The 19613-nt window shown below is 43.6% G+C and overlaps 1 pseudogene; it reads right to left on the bottom strand.

The window, feature by feature from the left end:
* Positions 1–9456: 9456 nt before the first annotated feature.
* LOC136637393 (5S ribosomal RNA) lies at positions 9457–9575 on the bottom strand (annotated as a pseudogene).
* Positions 9576–19613: the final 10038 nt, after the last annotated feature.

Below are 19613 nucleotides of genomic sequence, written 5' to 3'. Positions count from 1 at the left end.
CTACAGGGAATACATGTCATCTACTGGCAGGAACATGTGGAACAAAATTCCAGATCATTGCAATACTAAAGGCCTCTACCAGCTTAAGGAGAAATTTTCTTCTTCTTCTTTCCACTTGTGAAAAGAGCAGCTTTCACACAGTTTGCCCAGCCAAGAAGATACTCATTGAGGAGCATGACTGCCACTAAGCTGAAGCAGCAATGAAGCACATACGCGAAATAAACAAACAAGTCAACATTACTGATGAGCAACTCATAGAAAGAATGAGCAACTCTGGATTGTTTCTGCCAGTAGCAGGGATGATTTACATCTGCGAAGAATTTTTTCCTTCATTATATTTGGTGCAAATTGCAGATTCATAACCTCACATTGGCCTTCGGCAAGATGATAACCTCAGCATTCCTCAAACTATTTTTAATCCAAGTTCTATACATGTGAAACTATTATTTATTATTCTCTCTTTATCTCTCTCGAAAACACACACACACACACACACACACACACACACACACAAATACATGCAGTCTCGGTTTTATGAAAAGCACAGGTGAATTTTTAAAGGACGGCAGGTTCCTGAAAGCAAAGCTATCTGTGCCTCTAGCAGGTGGCTTAAAGAAAACAAATCCCTTCTACTACAAACAGACCCTTTCACAAAAGCAAGAACTCAGCTCTTTAAAAACCAACTTGGTTTTTCAGCTGGGTTGCCCTCATTGCAATGAATGAGATGCTCAGATCCTGCAACCTGAGCTGGCATGAAATGGTGAGAATATAAAAATAGAGTGTGTTTCCTAACTAACCATCAACAGAACTGTTCTGCATTAGGCTGATGCTTGGAACTTTATATTTATTTTCCTCTATTTTCACTACTGAATGTTAATGTGAACTGACTGTCATGTACAATTACTCTCTACAGAAGTCTGACTGTGCCTTATTTTCTTGTGTAAAAGGATCTGTGCATGCAGAAAGTGGCTGACCAGTCTCTGAACCAGACTTGTGTCTTTACACATTCTTTCTTTCATGCGGCTATGCTCATTTTTCCTTGGTTTCAGCCAAATGATATTAAAAAGTTAGGACTATTGGTGAAGAGGCAGTGAGGCAAAACCCTTTGTGGTGTCCAAGATAGGATTGGACAAGTTTCTGGAGGAAAAATCCATTACGGGGTACAAGCCATGATGTGTATGCGCAACCTCCTGATTGTAGAAATGGGTTATGTCAGAATGCCAGATGCAAGGGAGGGCACCAGGATGAGGTCTCTTGTGATCTGGTGTGCTCCCTGGGGCATTTGGTGGGCCGCTGTGAGATACAGGAAGCTGGACTAGATGGGCCTATGGCCTGATCCAGTGGGGCTGTTCTTATGTTCTTATCTGCCATTCTTCATCAGACCAGAGGTCTGCCACCAGAGCTGCCCCCCACCCAAAGACTTTTCCCCTCCTATTGGGAAGGCAACAGGACCCAGTTCTGAGTTTCAGCTACTAAAGACTACCATGGCACATGTTGCACTAGAGGGAGGCCAGCATAGAGAAAGCCCCCTGCTGACATTAAGGTTCCTCTCTTACAGATAGCAGGTTGGTCAGGAAAGTATCATCCATATCAGCTCAATCATGTCACTAATTTCACTAATGTCACTAGATTAGGACTGTAACCGATACTATCTAACCAATATTCTGTCTGCAAAGCTTCATGGTTTGATAACAAATTTCATTTGTGAAAATCAAGTTGAATAATAGCATAAGGAAAGCTTTGGATTTTATAAATCTTTCTAAATTAAAGAAGCATCCACCAATAATGTTGGCCATTTCAATGATCAAAATCCCTCTCTTTGCCCCTCTACAAAATCCAACATTTGATTGTGCTTAAGGGTCATACTTTAGAATTTTTAGGGGTCTAGATAAATTAAATTTAAAAAAACAAAAAAAACATTGTAAAGGTTTGCTTTAAAATATCTACAATGAACAGAAAACAGAGATAGATCATCAAGGTTATTTTTATAGTCTCAAGTGTGAATGTTTGGAATAAACAGGAATAATTACTACCTCCTAGCTGGGTCACAACTGGACTCTTTACACTTGCAAACATTCATGCAGGAAATACTGGATGACAACTGGGAACTTATGCTCATCTTAATTATGGAAAGAACCATCAATAAATAAAGAGTACTATAAAAATGAGAAAGAAGCACCAAGCGTTTATCAGTATTTGCAAGTTACAAGTTACATTTTGTATTGGTGTACCTCCCATCTACCAATGGATTACTTTTGGCATCTGCCCATTCAGAAAGAGGTTTCAATAGGAGAAGTGTAACTTTCTAAAACATGGGAGATAATTAAATACTTAATAATTGGCCGTGTTATCCTATACGAAGCAGTGGGGTTGGAAATGATCTCTCTTCTGAGACCTCAGAGAGCTGCTGTCAGTCAAAGAAGACAACACTGGGCAAGGTGATCCAACAGTCTGACTGATGTTCAAAAACTTGGGAACGAGAAGAAACTGGTGAATAACTTACCCTGAATTAAAATAAACTCCAGTAAATTTGGTTTTGGCTACATTAGACTCATTCTTCCAACTGGACACATCCAAAACCTAATGTTATTATTGTCCTGCTACACTATACTGTAACTCTATGCAACTTCATGGAACATTTCCAGTAATTAACATAATACCAAAGGGGATGTAGATGAAAATTAATGCTACAACAAAAGACTCATTAATCACTGCTTTCCATGAGCTAAATTAACTACAAAAGTTGGTGCTGATAACATGATTGAAATTAAATACAAAAACCTGCAAGAAATATGTCAATAAATTCTGTGCCTTTGGATCTGTGGCCTTTCACATTTCTGGATTTTAAAAAATAGCCTTGGAAATAACAAAACAATGGCCTTGCATATAGAAAACAATTTTGTCAGTTTGGGTCACATGGAGTATTAGAAACAGAACACTGAAGAAAGGCAGAGTTTGAATCTAATTGAGAACGGACTGTATATGCTGCCTAGGTTTCTAACCAGGATGGAATCTGCAAAGAAAAAGACTTTTCATTTCTGACGAAACTCTGATGGCTACAGATGAGCACACATCAACTTTTGTTGCTTGCTCTTGACCAGCATGATTTAATAGGAAACACTTTCAGATGGAATACAACCATCCAACTCTCATCTTTAAAAGGTTTCACCAGACACAACATTTGATGACAGCCAACGTCTCAGAGGGGGGTGCAATTCAGTGGTAGAGAGCAAGTGTTGCACTGCAGAAGGGACAAATGCAATGGCAATCTGGTAGGAAGAATGAAGGACAAACGGGGTTCATCAGAAGCAAAGAAACAGGGAAGCCACCAAAGTCTAAGAAAAGCTCAGACACACACATTCACTTTGGCAGAACTACTTGAAATCTGCCCAACAGGCTGGGTACACTTGCAAAACAAAAATGAAAAAAAATTACATCCTGAATCAATTTTAAATATCCAGAGTCAAGAACCATCTGTGTCAAGAACATGTACTGAAGGTAAATGCCAAGGAAAGAATACTCACAAAAGAGATCACCTAGTGCATTTGGTTCTTTGAAAGCATGGCATGCACTGCCAAGGAGAAAGAAGGATGTCTCACTGCTTACTCACAGTTGGCGAAAAGCCCTCACAACATGTTCTTCAGACTGAAGGGATAAATTTCATGCTTTCAAGCTGGCTGGGTTCTCACGAAAGAAGCACATTTGCAGAGTTCTCATAGTGCCTAAGAACTTGTGCCCTGCATCTTTCTCCATTCTGTGTTTATGCTTTTTAACACAGCATGTCTTGCTTTATGCAGAGATCCACATAGCTGTCCAGCAGCTTTCACTTCACGGGCTGGTGCAAGTTACAAAAAGATAACTTGTATTTGGGCTGGCCCCCAAATGCACACAACACAACAGAAACCTACCTCTGGGGCTAGCCCAACTGGTTCCTCTACCTCAGTGGTGTCCAAAGTTTTTAGCAGGAGGATCACATCATCTCTCTGACACTGTGTTGGGGGCCGGGGAAAGAAAGAATTAATTTACATTTAAAATTTGAATAAATTTACATAAGTTTACATAAATGAACATATTAGAGATGAACTTATATGAATGAATGAAGGTCTTGCAATATCTCAAGGCCTATAAAAGGCCTTGCACAAAGCAAGGCTGGCCTTTCCTTTGCTGCCACTACTGCATCACGGACATGAAACTGCAAGCAGCCCTCATCCCACAGCTCATGCAAAAAGGTCAAACAGTTGCCTTCATGCTGAGAGCAGTTGTGTTGGGCCAGTGCGGGCTGCAACAAATCTCTGGAGGGCCAGAGGCTCATTGGAGACTGGGGGCTCCCTGAGGGCTGCATTGAGAGGCCTTGAGGGCCACATGTGGCCCCAGGGCCGGGGTTTGGGCACCCCTGCTCTACCTGATGCCACTCATTCATCTCTGCCACCTTTGCAGGAAGCACATATGCTTACATCAAAGTTTCCCTCCTCATCGCTGTGCTCCTTCCTTGCATGGGGTTTAAAGTTGAAAACCATTGCCTTAGTGCGGGAGTGCCCAAACCCTGGCCCAGGGGCCGTTTGCAGCCCTTGGAAACCAACAAACTAGCCTGCAGGGAGCCCCCAGTCTCCAATGAGCCTTTAGTCCTTCAGAGACTTGCTAGAGCCCGTGCTGGCCTGACATGACTACTCTCCAACTGTTTGACCTCTTGCTTGAGCTGCAGGCTGAGGGCTCTCTCCGCTGCTTGCTGTTTCACATCTGTGAAGCAGTAGTGGAAGCAAAGGAAAGGCCGGCCTTGCTTTGTGCAAGGTCGTTTATAGGCCTTGAGCTATTGCAAGAGCTTCATTCATTCATATAAGCGCCATAAGCATTTATGTAAATTTATTCAAATTTGAAATGTAAATTAGTTCTTTTTTCCCTGGCCCCCAACACAGTGTCAGAGAGATGATGTGGCCCTCCTGCCAAAAAGTTTGGACACCCCTGCCTTAGTGGAACAGCATACAAGCAACAATTTTCTCTGGTTAGCATAATTTCTTGGTCATTTTTTTCCCCTATAAATACTATACTCAAAGCAGCATACCAGATAAAACCAACATATGCCTAACAAATCCAAAATGGAACAGATAGAATCTCACCCCTCTTAAAAGGGAAAAAAGGACTGTTTTGAAACTTTGCTGTTCTTTGCATCTTGGAATGTAATTCACTTCATGCAAATGGTCCTAAAAGTAGAGCCATTCCACCTCTAACGGTTCTAGGCTTAAAGCCAAAGGTCAGTGGTTTCTCTCAACCACTTTCCTCCTGAGTAGCCTTGTTAAATGTATTGGACAACTCTGGAAGAAACTATTTCAGCTGCAAGTCCTAACTTGTAAGTATGTACAAAATTGCAGTATAGCTAATGTCATCAGGGATAGTTTGTGCCAAAATCACTGCTTTGGGTATGGGCTGGTGATCCGTTTGCTAAAAAACAGCACTTCTAGCTGTTGTCAATTACATCGGCGATTTTTTTCCTTATTATAATGGTACCCCCGATGTGAAATGTTTTACTAACAACATATTGCAAATATACTTTTGTCCAGCAAATCAAAGAGACATTAAAAAGACCCAGGCATACCAATGAAATAATGGAATGTTCCTGTTCTCCTTGACACATTCACATGGAGGCAGTCCATCTGGCTAGTCACCCTACTTTCTAAGACAATGTCTATTACACGCTCAGCTCAGCTCCAACATAAGCATCGCTGTTCTGTGCTAGAGTGGTGACAAGCCTTTATTTACATCTGTTGGATTGGAGCTAATTCTGCCATAAAGAGACCTTCATTGATCCCATTGTTCTACAAAGTGATGAGATTGGCATACCAACCCTACCAGAGATTACACAGCTCTAGGTTTTGCTATTCATCCTATTGTGCCTGAATGTCAAAGTGAACCTGGATATCACAATCTGCCAGGAATCTGTGCTGTTAGCAGACATGTCAATGTGGCACCCACTGGCCCATACTATTATAGTAAGCTTACAACTTTCAGAGCGCGATACCATAGTCTTTCGAGACTGAAGGTTGCCAACTACTACAACTTGTTTAATCAAGGAAGCTGATTTTTTTCCCCTTAATGCTTAGGAAAGTAAATCTTCCATGTCCTATTGAGGCTGAGGCTGGAATTTCATGGAAGACACACATCCAGTGCTTGGATTAGGGCTGGGGAAGCAGTTTGCAGTTACAGAGTAGCTAGCAAGGAAGGATCAGACATGAGTTTTTCAGCTGGCTGGAAAGAGTCTTGGGAGATGACAAGTTGATGCTGCTTTTCTTGGGGGAACAGCTGGATTTGCAGACCAGCACTGTCTGTTGAGGTGCCCATCTGCTGCTCCTTGCTCAATGCATAAACAAACAGATATCATAAGGTACCTTTCCAGTGCTCTCTCATTCAAAAAGAACAATAAACCCTGGAGCCTAGTTCATAAGAAGGACTTGCCACTCAGAAAAGCAACGTTATGTACTATCAGGGACATGGAAGCAATTATTTTAACTCAAACAAAATTATTTGCCATTTACCTCTGGCTTATCAGGTGGCATTCATTCTGCTTTATCCCGCTTGCATTATGATGCTATTGCTTTTTGTTTTTAATGCTGTTAACAACCTTGATGATCCTTTAAGTGGGATCCCTTCTATTAAATTAACAATTTTGATGAACAACATTTTGCAATTATTTGCAGTCATTAAAATTTCAAATCCTAGTAAATGTATAATGCCCCTGCAAAGAGATTCTAATGAACCAATCCCAGAGGGCAATGCCACAGCTGGAACTAGCTTTCTGATGGTTGCTTCAGAAGGTTATCCAGCAGTGTGCAGAACCACACACTTCTGGACCACAGTAACAGACAACAGGGAGGATTCCATGCATGGCAGCAGGGAGAAGGCCTGCTAACTTCAGTAACCTGGCAGGGTGGACGTAACAGCGTGGGGGATAGGAGGATTGGGACAGAATGAGGGAGGGTCGAAATGTGAGAGGTGGAAGGGGATGGCACATGTGAGAGGTGGAAGGGGAGTGACTTACCCCAGATGTTATCCCCAACAGTGCGAGTTGACATGCCCCCTTTGTTTCCTCGAACTTGCACCATCTAAAGAGGTGGCACAGGTCTGAGGAGACCCATTGGCAGTCAAGGGGCTTATGGATGGGTAAGGGAAAATAATTGCCTTTCCCCTCCCAAGCCTCATGATCACGCCCCCCTCCATTAGCACGAAGCCCAGCTTTTAAATGGCTGAGAGTTATATTTGGATTTTGTTCTTCTGTCCTTTGATACATGATGATGGCTACATCAATCCTGGTTGACGTAACTAAGTACAAAGTATAAGATAATTATCTTATCAAATTCAATGGATTGCTACATCTTACATACAGAGTTAACCCACAAGGCGTGCTTACAGATTTCTTTGCCATTTAAATATATATATACATTTTTTTCTCTCTTAAGGTGCTTAGATAAATCACACCGTAATCAAGCAGTGCCCCATGCTACTAGTCTTACAGGTCTAGCATGTCAGCATGCAGCTACTGGAAATGACAAGAAAATTGCCTTCCTTATTAAGCAGCTTGATTGTGTACCAGTGAAGCCTACAGGAGTGCTGTCATTTGTTGGAATTCAGGCTACGGCTCTTGAAGTCTCACACGAGCTGGACCCAGTCTAATGTATCCAAATGGCTTACACTTCTGAATGGTATCAAATACTTGCTGATGCCAATAATCACCCACCTTCCTGCTACTAATTTTCTTGCTTGTGCTAATTTGAGTCAAAACCTGACTTCTTTATTTTGGATTCAGTTATCCATAATAATGAATAGAACTTTTATTCTGCATGGACATGTATGATATTTTCTAGACAGCAGCATTTATAATTAAAATTGCTCTCCTAATCCCAATACAAGTCACTCAAGGACTTCAGATATAAGTCACCTTTTCTCCAGACAGTGAAAGAAACTTTTATAACATTGGCAGGAAGCTTCTAGGAAAGCAAAAGGGGGGGCCCTGACTATGGGCCCTGATTCAGCAGCAAGCCACCTTAAGTGCTCCCTCCTAGGCACTGCATAGCAACGTGCCTTTCAAAGTCAGAGTTAAACAGCTTGTGAGGTGGTTGCTTGTTGGAAAGTATTTCTGATAGCAAGATGCAAGAGAGTAACAACCAGATACAGGTATCTGGTCCTAAGGCATCTGATGGTCCCTTGTGAGATACAGGAAGCTGGACTAGGTGGGCCTTAGGCCTGATCCAGCGCGGCTCTTCTTATGTTCTTACATTCTTATGTTGTTTAAATCTCTAAGAGCCCAATCCTACACAGGTCTACTCAGAAGTAAATCTCATTATAGTCAATGAAGCTTACTCCCAGGAAAGTGTGGATAGGATTATATCCTAAATCATATTTATCTACACCAAAGAGCCAGGGTCAAGCCATAAGAAGAAGCAAGTAGATGATGGAGGTAGCTTATCTCCCCCTCCAGTACCACCTGATAATTGTGACTGGAGGAGGTAGTGATAAAACTGGAGGAGGCGGCAGTAGCCAATTAGATCACTCTCCTGCCAAGAGAGTCAATGGGAGAGAACGACTACCATTGCTGCCTTCTTCTGCCTACTCTTCTCATCTGCTCACCACTTGTACAACTGACCCCAGATCTGATCTTCCCAGCAAGTTCAGAAGAAGTAGTAAGTGGAAAAGGAGATGGTGCTAGGGGGAGCACACGTGTGAGCTGATGCATACATGATAAAAGAAAAATTAAGGCAATAGTCTCTCTCTCTCTCTCATTCAAACTCAAACTGACACACAGCTTGAGTGACATTAGATGATTAGAAGATATCCCTGAAGCACAATCCTAGCCCATGAGTTCAATAAGACATACTCCTAACAAGTGTTCTTAGGAGTCACAGTTCACATTAAGGAGATAAGGACCAAAGACAGTGGGTCTGTAAATGAAGCAATTAAAGGACCCTGACAATCCTAGGTTGGCAACCTTCAGTCTCAAAAGACTATGGTATAAGCCACGGGTGCCCAAACCCTGGCCCTGGGGCCACTTGTGGCCCTCGAAGCCTCTCAATGTGGCCCTCAGGGAACCCCCAGTCTCCAATGAGCCTCTGGCCCTCCAGAGATTTGTTGGAGCCCACACTGGCCAAACTGAGGGCGACTGTTTGACCTCTCGCATGAGCTGTGGGATGAGGGCTCCCTCCACTGCTTGTTGTTTCACATCTGTGATGCAGTAGCTGCAGCAAAGGAAAGGCCAGCCTTGCTTTGTGCAAGGCCTTTTATAGGCCTTGAGCTATTGCAAGACCTTCATTCATTCATATAAGTTCATCTTTAATATATTCATTTATGTAAACTTATGTAAATTTATTCAAATTTTAAATATAAATTAATTATTTTCTTCCCCGGCCCCTGACATAGTGTCAGAGAGATGATGTGGCCCTCCTGCAAAAAACTTTGGACACCCCTGGTATAAGCCAACAGTACCCGGTATTCCCAGGCGGTCTCCCATCCAAGTACTAACCAGGCCTGACCCTGCTTAGCTTCCGAGATCAGACAAGATCGGGCATGTGGAGGGTAACAAAAATCTTGTTGATTTGATTTTGGGAACAGATGGGAACATTTCATTTGATTTTGGGAACAGATGGGAACATTTCAAGAATACCGTTTACAACACCGCCTTGTCCATATTCGGCAAGAAGACCAACAAGGCGGCAGACTGGTTTGAAGCCCACTCTGAGGAGTTGACACCAGTCATTGAGGAAAAGAGGAGAGCTCAAGCAGCATACAAGGCCTGTCCCAGCGAGCGCAACCTGCAGGTCCTCCGAACTGCTCGCAGCAAAGTCCAACAGACTGCCAGGAGATGTGCTAACGACTACTGGCTCCAGCTCTGTTCCGAGATACAGATAGCAGCTGACATGGGCAACATCAAGGGGATGTATGATGGTATCAAGCAGGCCCTAGGTCCAACACAGAAGAAAATTGCCCCTCTGAAGTCTGCCACAGGCGAGGTCATCCAGGATCAGGCGCAGCAGATGGAACGCTGGGTGCAGCACTACTCTGAGCTATATTCCAGAGAAAATGTAGTCACTGAAGAAGCACTGAACAACATTGAGTGCCTGCCTGTGCTGGAAGAGCTTGACAGTGAACCAACCCTAGAAGAACTTCACGTGGCCCTGGACTCCCTTGCCTTTGGCAAGGCACCTGGAAAAGACAGCATCCCTGCTGAAGTCCTAAAATGCTGCAAAGAGATCATCGTCACTGAGCTGCATGAAATCCTCTGTCTCTGCTGGAGAGAAGGTGGAGTACCTCAAGACATGAGGGATGCAAACATCATCACGCTGTACAAGAACAAAGGTGACGGGTGACTGCAACAACTACCGCGGCATCTCTCTCCTTAGCGTTGTAGGAAAGCTGTTTGCCCGAGTTGCACTAAAGAGGCTCCAGGTACTTGCAGAGAGCGTCTATCCAGAATCGCAGTGTGGATTCCGAGCCAACAGGTCCACCACTGATATGGTATTCTCCCTTAGACAACTGCAGGAGAAATGCAGGGAACAACGACAGCCACTCTTTATAGCCTTCATAGATCTCACAAAGGCTTTCGACCTGGTCAGCAGAGACGGCCTCTTCAAGATTCTCCCCAAGATTGGATGTCCACCCAGGCTCCTCAGCATCATCAGATCTTTCCACAAGGACATGAAGGGCACTGTTGTCTTTGATGGCTCCACATCAGACCCTTTTGACATCCGAAGCGGAGTGAAGCAGGGCTGTGTTCTTGCACCAACCTTGTTTGGGATTTTCTTCGCTGTCCTGCTGAAGCAGGCCTTTGGAACTGCAACAGAAGGCATCTATCTCCGGACCAGATCAGACGGAAAGCTCTTCAACCTCTCCAGACTGAGAGCAAAATCCAAAGTCCAGCTGAAATGTCTGCGTGACTTCCTCTTTGCCGACGATGCAGCTGTCACTACCCACTCTGCCAAAGATCTCCAGCAGCTCATGGATCGTTTTAGCAAGGCCTGCCAAGATTTTGGACCCTCCAAAATCAAATTTTTTGATGTTGACTATCAAAAGTTAAGCATAAATACATTAATTCAAAAAAATCCAGACCATCAACTATAAATACCAAATAATTGTTGACTTACAAAACAACTCATACAATACAGAACAATTTGAACATGATCAAACAGGAAGCCTGGTAGATTCCCTTGGTGAGGCTATGCCACAGTCATGCATCAATTCACGTGTTGTGTCATCAGTTCACATGATTCATGTGCTATGTCATCTGTGCTCAGAAAAAAACCAGCATCCAGAGCAAGAAGTTCCTAGTTGGTCTTAAAATGGGATGTTATATATAGACTCCAGTGCTGCCTCCCCAGTTTATGCAAGTTTTCTGCACACTTTTTCTGTCCAACACTATAGTGGAAGGGCAAAAGGAGCTAGTGCAAGACCCTGCAGTTCATTCATCAGCAGCCCTGTTGTTGTCCAAAATTGTGAATAAACCTAATGAGATACCTACAAAACTGTTAATTTACTTTTTCACTTTAGCGTTTGTGGGAGTTCTCTTTGCCCATTTTTTTTTTTAAATATAGTCAAAAACAGATGTGAGAATTTGAGTTTACAATAAGACTATTGCTGGAAAGCAAGTTGCTGGTCAATTTGTTCTTGTTGATGTCTGATTAAAAGGCCCGTGAAATATTTTCAAACTTAAATCACATCCAAACAAAGTGAACTGTTGATGAATGCCTATTAAACATCCCGAGATGCTCAGATACTACAATAATGGGGGCCATATAGAGATAAATAACTGCAGATACATGATTCAAGTCCCCAGCTGGCCTGTGTGAAAAGGAATGAAAACCATATGCAGTGACACTTGAAATAAAGCATACAGTTAAGAGGAAGCGCTCTTAGATCTCCTGTGATAAGACAGGTTTGTGTTGCGCTTGGCCAACAGGGAAAGTGACTTGCATATGCTGCTTGTGTAATTAAAAGAAAATAATACCAATGAAAACCAAGCTCTCTTAATCAATCTGGAATGCTATTTATCCTGTGAGATGTGTGAAGCCTGACATTCAAAGCAAATCTATTCAAGGTAGTTTCCTAAGTCTACCTGCATGAAACATCTTGTTTCAGTAAACCTCTCCTGCAGTATGGTAGCTGGGTTCAAAGGGGCCTCAGAGGTGATCTCTAGAGACCAACACTTAAAGGCAAAGGATTCCCCACACCACCCCTAGACTTGTTCATCCAGCAATCTCTGAAAGCCTTCACTGCAAATATTATGCTTTGATCTTAAACATGTCACTGGAAGGAGGGGCCCCGGAAATGAATGGGACTGACCTCCCATTGGAGTGGCTTCCCAGTGAAGTGGAGCTTCCCAGTGGAATGGCTTCCTGTATGCATGTCTGCATGCACACTAGTGCTAAGTGCTCGGTGCTGGGCCCTGCTCAGCTCAGCAGTCTTTGGCCCACTCCGGGCCATGTCACATTATGTTCTTCCTTACAAAAACATGCTTGTGCTTCAGAGGTGAGCTTTTCGCATTTAAAAAATGTGAAAGCTTGCCAACTTCCAGGTTGCTGAGCTCTGCGCTAAAGGTGGGTTGCAGGCAGTGGTGGTCTGGTGCTTTTCCTGCCAAGGGCTCCCCCCCCCCATTTGCTACCCCCGACCTGGAAGTAACTGTGGTGACATCATCATCACAGCAATTAATTTCTGCGCCACCTCCTCCTTTCCCCCTTTGTAAAAAAGGGGAGCATCAGTCCAGGCTCCATCAGAGCTTTTTCAAGGTAATTGAAGCAGCACCCAGGAGGCAAGCACTGCCCACCTCCTGGAAGTGGCGCTCGCCTCCTGGGCGCCACTTCCACGGTGCCAAAAAAGCTCCAATTGAGCCTTAACAGCATGTGCAAAAGGCTCCATTTGAGCTAGAAGAGGTGTGCACCTCCTCTTCTATCAGAGGAGGCAAGAGCCGCTTCTGTCCAGCTATCCAGCCATTCTGAAAGCTGCTATCTTCCCCTCCCTTTCTTTAAAGGGGAGGAGAAGAGGGTGGCCCTCAGACATGGTCAGAACCCATGCTGACAGTGGCTGCAGGAACACAGACACTGTCTGCATGGTTCCCTGCCAATCTGAGGGCCGTCCTCCTCTCCTCCTCTTTAAAGAAAGGGGAGAAGAGAGTGGCCCTCAGATCGGCACATAATCACGCTGACAGTGGCTCTCCTATTGACATGGGTTCTAGACCATGCAAAAAAACCTGTGACGGGGGAGCAGGTTACAGCACCACCCCCCAAGCCTGGCACCCAGGGCATTTACCCACATTGCCCTCCTTGGTATGCCACTGGTTGCAGGGCAGGAAAGTTTATGAAACACTGTTACAGCTCATTCAATATTGCTTCACTGGTATTATATGGTTGCTCCAGTAATCACCTTTGTGTTCCCCACCTATCCAAAATAAAAAAAAAACTGTCTGAAATTCAATCTGGGGAAGGATCTCAGCAACACAGTTCTAGAATAAGAACAAGAATTAAAAATCTAAAGCACTTATCAGTAGCTGTATAAGGCTCCCTTACTCCACCCCATGATATCCTTAATAAAAGGGCTTTCTATTTGGGATGATTTACCCCAAGATATTATAGAATCTTTTAGACACAGTAAATTTTCTACCAATGTCATATTTAGTTCCAATTCCAGCTCAAATTGTTCTCGACATTCTGGATGGATAGAGGATGAAACAGGGGAAAGAAGGTGTTTTCATCCATATGGGGAAGAGGAACATCCATTCATCAATGAAATGAGAGGAAACCTGTTGGGTGAGTCACTGAAAAGAGGTCCAGCCTGGACAAAGTCCCTGGAAAATACACCATTGGGAACAAACTTGCCAGGGAATGGCTAAGATGAGTTAATCTTCTAACTCTTTTCCATCTCTAGCTGCCCAAAAGTCCAATTCCAATATGCTTGGTGTTGTATGGAACTGGTTTCTGAGCGTGTATGTTTGTTTAATTCATAATTGGGTAGGAATCACACCAAGTTACATTTAAATAGAGCAAGTTCTTCCACTAATACCTCCAATTTAATGAGATCCAATCTCAGACGGTCAAAGGGACCTTAACTTCTATGATAAAATACACCTCTAGTCTGAGCCAGATGCAGGCTCAAGTCACTAAGTCAAGATCAAATGTTGATCAGAGATTAAAAGTGTTTGGAACCAAGCTGCTGAGACTGAGGCCAGCTATGAAGCTTTATTATAAAACATTTGGATCGATGTGGTTATCAGGACCCCTTTACATCCCAGATTTGGAGTGGTATGTGGTTTCCTCTGAAAATGCATTGGCAACTGAATGTAACTGAAAAGCCTTTGTTCTTCATTAAGTTCCTGAAAACCTCATCAAATGCTTTTAAAGGAATACTAACTGCCAACTTTGTAAGTAATGTATGAAAGGGCTGAGGAGAAAAAAAAAAACAGAAAATGGCGAGAGACCTCTTCTGCAGGATCATGTTACAATAGAGTCAAACACTGGGGACTTGTCAGACTAGGGCTTCTGACACTCCTATTCAGTTCTGTTGCACACACAACCAGAAACGTAAGAAGTGTCCTTGGGAAAGCCACTTGGCTGCCATTTGGACGCTTCCTATGAGTGCCAGAAGACAACCACATGGGTTTATAGAAATCATGCTGGTTCATGGGGATCCAAAAAGAAGAAGGTCAGTAATAGAGGAAGGGAAGACAGATTTTTAAACACAGGGGAGGCTCCATAGGGCTCCTCACTGGAGGAACAAAACAGAAGCATCCTGAGAGTGCATGTCATTCAGTGCAGGGCTTACCTTGTGTTCCAGAAGTTCAGGAGTGACATAATGATGCCTCCCCCAACCTTCTGGGCTATTTCATTCCTTTTAATGCAAAAATCTCACCTCTGAACCACCTCCTTTCAGTGATCTTTGGTTTGCTCCAAGCACAGTCGCTTCATGTTCTTGCCGGCAAGCAGTAAAAACACAATAGCAAGAATTCAAGGTGGCTGGGCCCAGAGAGGGCAGAAGATTGCAAAATGGAGTCTCCGGTGGTTTGGTGTCACCCCCTTGTGAGAGTGACAGCCAGTGCAGCTTGCCCCAGCCACACACCCTTTGTGACATCATTGCAAATGATTCAGAGATCATAATTTCCTGCTCCTTTTTTGCACTTCCTCTCTTGCACCATCTGCTATCCCCTTCCCTAGGGTACAGTTGTTTTGGCTAGGTAGGGGCTGAAGCAACAAGAAAATAAAATGGTTGTTTTACTGTACCCTGCCCCACAAAACTTTTCAAGTGGTTGACACAAACACTTAAAAATCTTACGATGCAACATTCCTGCTGAAAGAAATGTCTAGAGCAACTCAACAATGTTCATAAGTGCCCTAGAAACAAAAAGATGTATGGTTTTAAATGGACCTAAGGTCCATTTAGGTGGGTTGTTTAGCCTGAGATTATCACACTTTTCCCCACACACTCCTAAGGGGGGGGGAGCTCACATGTTGTCGGAATCCATCTGTGGTCTTCCTGAATTTTCCCCAAGCTTGAACTGTCACACTTTTTATTGCAGAAGAACACCAATACAGCAGCACTATACATATGTATTCCATCTTTTTTGAGAGGTGGATCCAAGTGCTTCCCTGGTTGGTGGGTCATGCCCCACCAGCTTAGGAACCACTGCTCTAGGGGCAATTGAAGATTTATTCTTTTAAAGGGTTTTTGCTGGTCCTGCCATGTATCTTTGCTCACAGGTAACTCAGAGATGCCCATAAGAAAGACCCCTGCTAAATTCCAAACAGATTGGTGCAGGTGTTCTGGAGTAATCCATAAAAACAGTATAGCATTAGAGGTTTGAGCATATAATTATTTTGTCTGGTGCCTAGCTTGCACCAACATCACAGGAAATGCAGGGTTGACCCAAGGAAAATTACCTGAAGGGTTTCAGAAAGCTATTCAGGAGTACCCAAGGGAATGTAACACTTCCATGTACTAAAGTTTGAGCAGCAAATTAAACCAAAACCAATACAGGCAGAGAGATGGGGAATGGTCTGGAGTGGATGGTTTGAACAAGCAATTGGGAGAGTGAATTTGTTCCCGGGACCCAGGGAGAAATATGCAAGAATCCCATCCACAAGAAACAAAATAACTGTGATGGTGAGGAATGGATCAATGGAATGGGAAAGACTTTCTTATTTAAAGAGCACACCAACAGCTTCTGGTTAAGTTCTCTCACTTCAAGAGAGAACTCACACAGGATCAAGCGAACAGTTAGTCCAAGACCACTATGTGCTCACATCTTCATAGGGTGGTTCTAGTGAGGAACCTAATTGAAAAAGGAAGGAAGCACCAATCCGCAGTTTTAGTTCAGCCATGTGCCTCAATGCCAGCTCAAAACTGTCAGTCGCATTGTCCCTTGCCCAACCTCTCCTTCCTTAAATGCTTGAAGCCCCCTTCCATGTAGGAAGAGGGAAAGAACAGGCAGTAAGCAACAAAGAAAAAAGAGGAGAGGGAAGCCAAATGAAGCAGCCAATCACCCAAAGCTCTTTGGAAGTCTTTGCTGTGGTTCAGAGTGCTTGGGGATGGGGGGAGCTTGCTTTGTTGATGGGTCCCTCTTTGGTAGCTATGCCGTCCAGTGGATCTGTCCAAGTTTAGCTGAATGCCAAAGCCCCACTGCACTACATACCATACTGTCATTCAAGGGCACATTCGGGCATTTCAAATCAGGTTGGGGAACATTCGGGCACAGTCATCAAATCTTAGGGATTACAGTATATCCTGGCATGATTACCATAGTAATTGCTCTTCCAAAACCTTCCAGAATGGCACTGCCTTGTTCTGTAACCTGCTGCCTTTGGTTTTCCAGGCACAGACTTTTAACAGGTAGATGATGTAGGGCACAAACCTAACCCCTTATGTCAGTACTTTCCAGCACCGGCATAGCTGTGCCGATGGGACGAGTGCTGCATCCTGCAGTTGCGTGACACTCACGGAGGCCTCCGCAAAGTAAGGGAATGTTTGTTCCCTTTCCTCAGAGCTGCATTGCCCTTATGTCAGTGCTGGAAAGCACTGGAAAGCACTGACATTAAGAGGTTAGGATTACGCCCATAGAGATAAATGCTTGATAATCTCATTTTATCACTATCTTCTTTTGCAATCGCCTGAAGCAATGGCATGAAACAAGGCTAAGGGTAAAAACGAGAATTCCTGCTGTGCTTTAGGAACCGCCATACAGTCTATCAAGCTATAGACCAAACTCTGAGAAATGCTGGCAGCCCCTATCACTTATGTCATTTCAAATCAGATTGGGAAACAACCTGGAATGCAAGATCCTTGGGCCAGCTAACAAGGAACATTGACTAGATGACCTAAGGGAGTTTGTCCTGCCTCTATCATCTATTCATTCTTTCTTTTCAACTGGCAAAGGGAAGGTGTGATGCAAGAGCAGCCGAAAATGATTCACAGACAGTGTGGAAGTCACAAGTAATGTTCTGGAGACCTTCAGTGCCACTTGAATCCCAAGTGCTGACTGCATTTGCTCGGCATGTTTAGGCACCTGGCAGCCCCTCTTGAGCCAACCCAAATATTTCATCTAAAACTGAAATGAAATAGCAAACAGCCATCGTTCACAGAAATGTTAATTTTGCCTGGGATTTCTTTGTGCAGACAATCTAAAAACAAGTGATTTGGACGTAGGTGCTTGCTGAGCACATTCCAAGTCCAGCAGATTCCAGTCGACTGCCGAGCAGAGTCTGGGGGAACTGTTGATGGAAACAATTTTCTGTATTAATTGGGGGGAGCAACATCCACATGTTTTAGTTGGACATGCATGTAAGCTTCGCTTGGGGCAATAGGTTGCTCCTCATCTGACGCAACAGAGGTAAAAGAACTGAGAGTCAAAAAGAGCAGAATGAAATGCTAACCCACCTTGATCAGACCCAGCCACTTCTGTCTTTCCCTCCAAACCCTGCAGGTTTCCCCCCCCCCATAAAACACTGTTGAAAGGTTCAGCTGAGTCCTGAGTCCAGTTTGTCATGTTTCTGCTGATGTGAGCAACAGCTGTTGCTCAAATCTTTGTATCAAATGGGCTCTCAGTCCAGATTTGGCAGCAAACACCATACATTTCAGAATCTATGACTAGGAATGAACAAAGTCCAGTTGCCTGAACACTTGATGATTGGCATATATAAGTAAGAAGAAGGCCATAGCTCAGTGGTAGAGCACACATGTTCTGCATGCAGCGGGTCCCAGATTCCATTCAAGGAGGATCTAAGGAACCACAATTGACCATCAACATGGCTAAAAATATTGTCAACAATCTCCAAGAGTAGACAAACATATCATGAATGACTGGAGGTTGTTTGTTTCCAGTGAGTAAGATAGGATTACAGCATAAGTCATACTGAGCACATATTGTATTGGCAACCTTCAGTCTCGAAAGACTATGGTATCGCGCTCTGAAAGGTGGTTCTGGCACAGCGTCTAGTGTGGCTGAAAAGGCCAATCCGGGAGTGACTGAGCACTGAGCACAATAGGCTTACTTGTACTGAGGCTTATTGTGCTGAGCACAATAGGCTTACTTTTGAGTAAGATAAATAACAACATTTTCAAATGCCTCTATGAATGTCACAGGGATCGCAATGGCACCTACAGCAGCATATTGGTTGAGAGGACAACCTGCTCCCCAAGTGCCAACTAAGGACTGAAGAAAAAGATTCCATTTCCAGCATCTCTGGGAAGAGCAGAAAAAGGCTCCCATCCCAAACCCTAGAGAGCCCATGCTATTTGTTTTAGGCACTGCTGAGCTAGACAGACCAATGGTCTGATTTGGAAGAAGGATGCTTCATATGTTCATATGCCTGAATAGAACAGAATTAAACAGTACTCAACAGAGGATATATGCAGCTTTTGTGTACACCCTCCACACAGAAGAGGTAAGAGTACATTATTAGGAGAGTCATCTGCAGAAGGTGGAGACAAGCAGTTGCCCTTCCCTGAGTTTTTGACCCCCTGTGATTATTCATCAGGAGCACCTCTGTCAGTGTCCCACTCCCTAGATCTACACGTACTGAATTACAGTGATAAAACAATTATGTTTCATGCGCTGGACATGACTGCGAAAGCACCAAACCTCTTGCTTAAAAGAAAGTGATTGATTGATTTGTGCCACAGTTTAACACTCGATAAATCCTAGCACAGAGAGATTTGGAAGGAATCATTAAGAAAAACAGTTTAAATCAGTCATAGCCATTCTTAGGAAAGTCTGGGGGGGAAAAACAGAATGCTACTTAGGCAATATCAAAATGAATGGAAGATACATCGGTGAAAGCCTTCTTTTTCCCCTCCATCTCTGGAAAGGCAAGCCATAGCAAATTAATTTGCTGACAGAAAGAAAACTGAAGCCTTTGAGATGTGGTGCTGGCGACGTGGCAATGATTCCTGCACATCTCCTGGATGGAAAAGACGACAGATGCTTATGTTACAAATGTTATTGCAGAGAAGCAGACCCCACTGTCAGAAATCAAGAGGCATAAATACATAATCCTTGGGTGCATCAGGCATCCAGATGGAAAGAATACTGAGAAATTAGATCAATGGGGCTGTAAGAGGTCATCACAGGGAAGACCAGATGAGACAGTAGTGTG

Source organism: Tiliqua scincoides, chromosome 1 (genome assembly GCF_035046505.1).
Source record: "Tiliqua scincoides isolate rTilSci1 chromosome 1, rTilSci1.hap2, whole genome shotgun sequence".
NCBI lineage: Eukaryota > Metazoa > Chordata > Lepidosauria > Squamata > Scincidae > Tiliqua > Tiliqua scincoides.
This window is presented reverse-complemented; position numbering and strand designations above follow the sequence as displayed.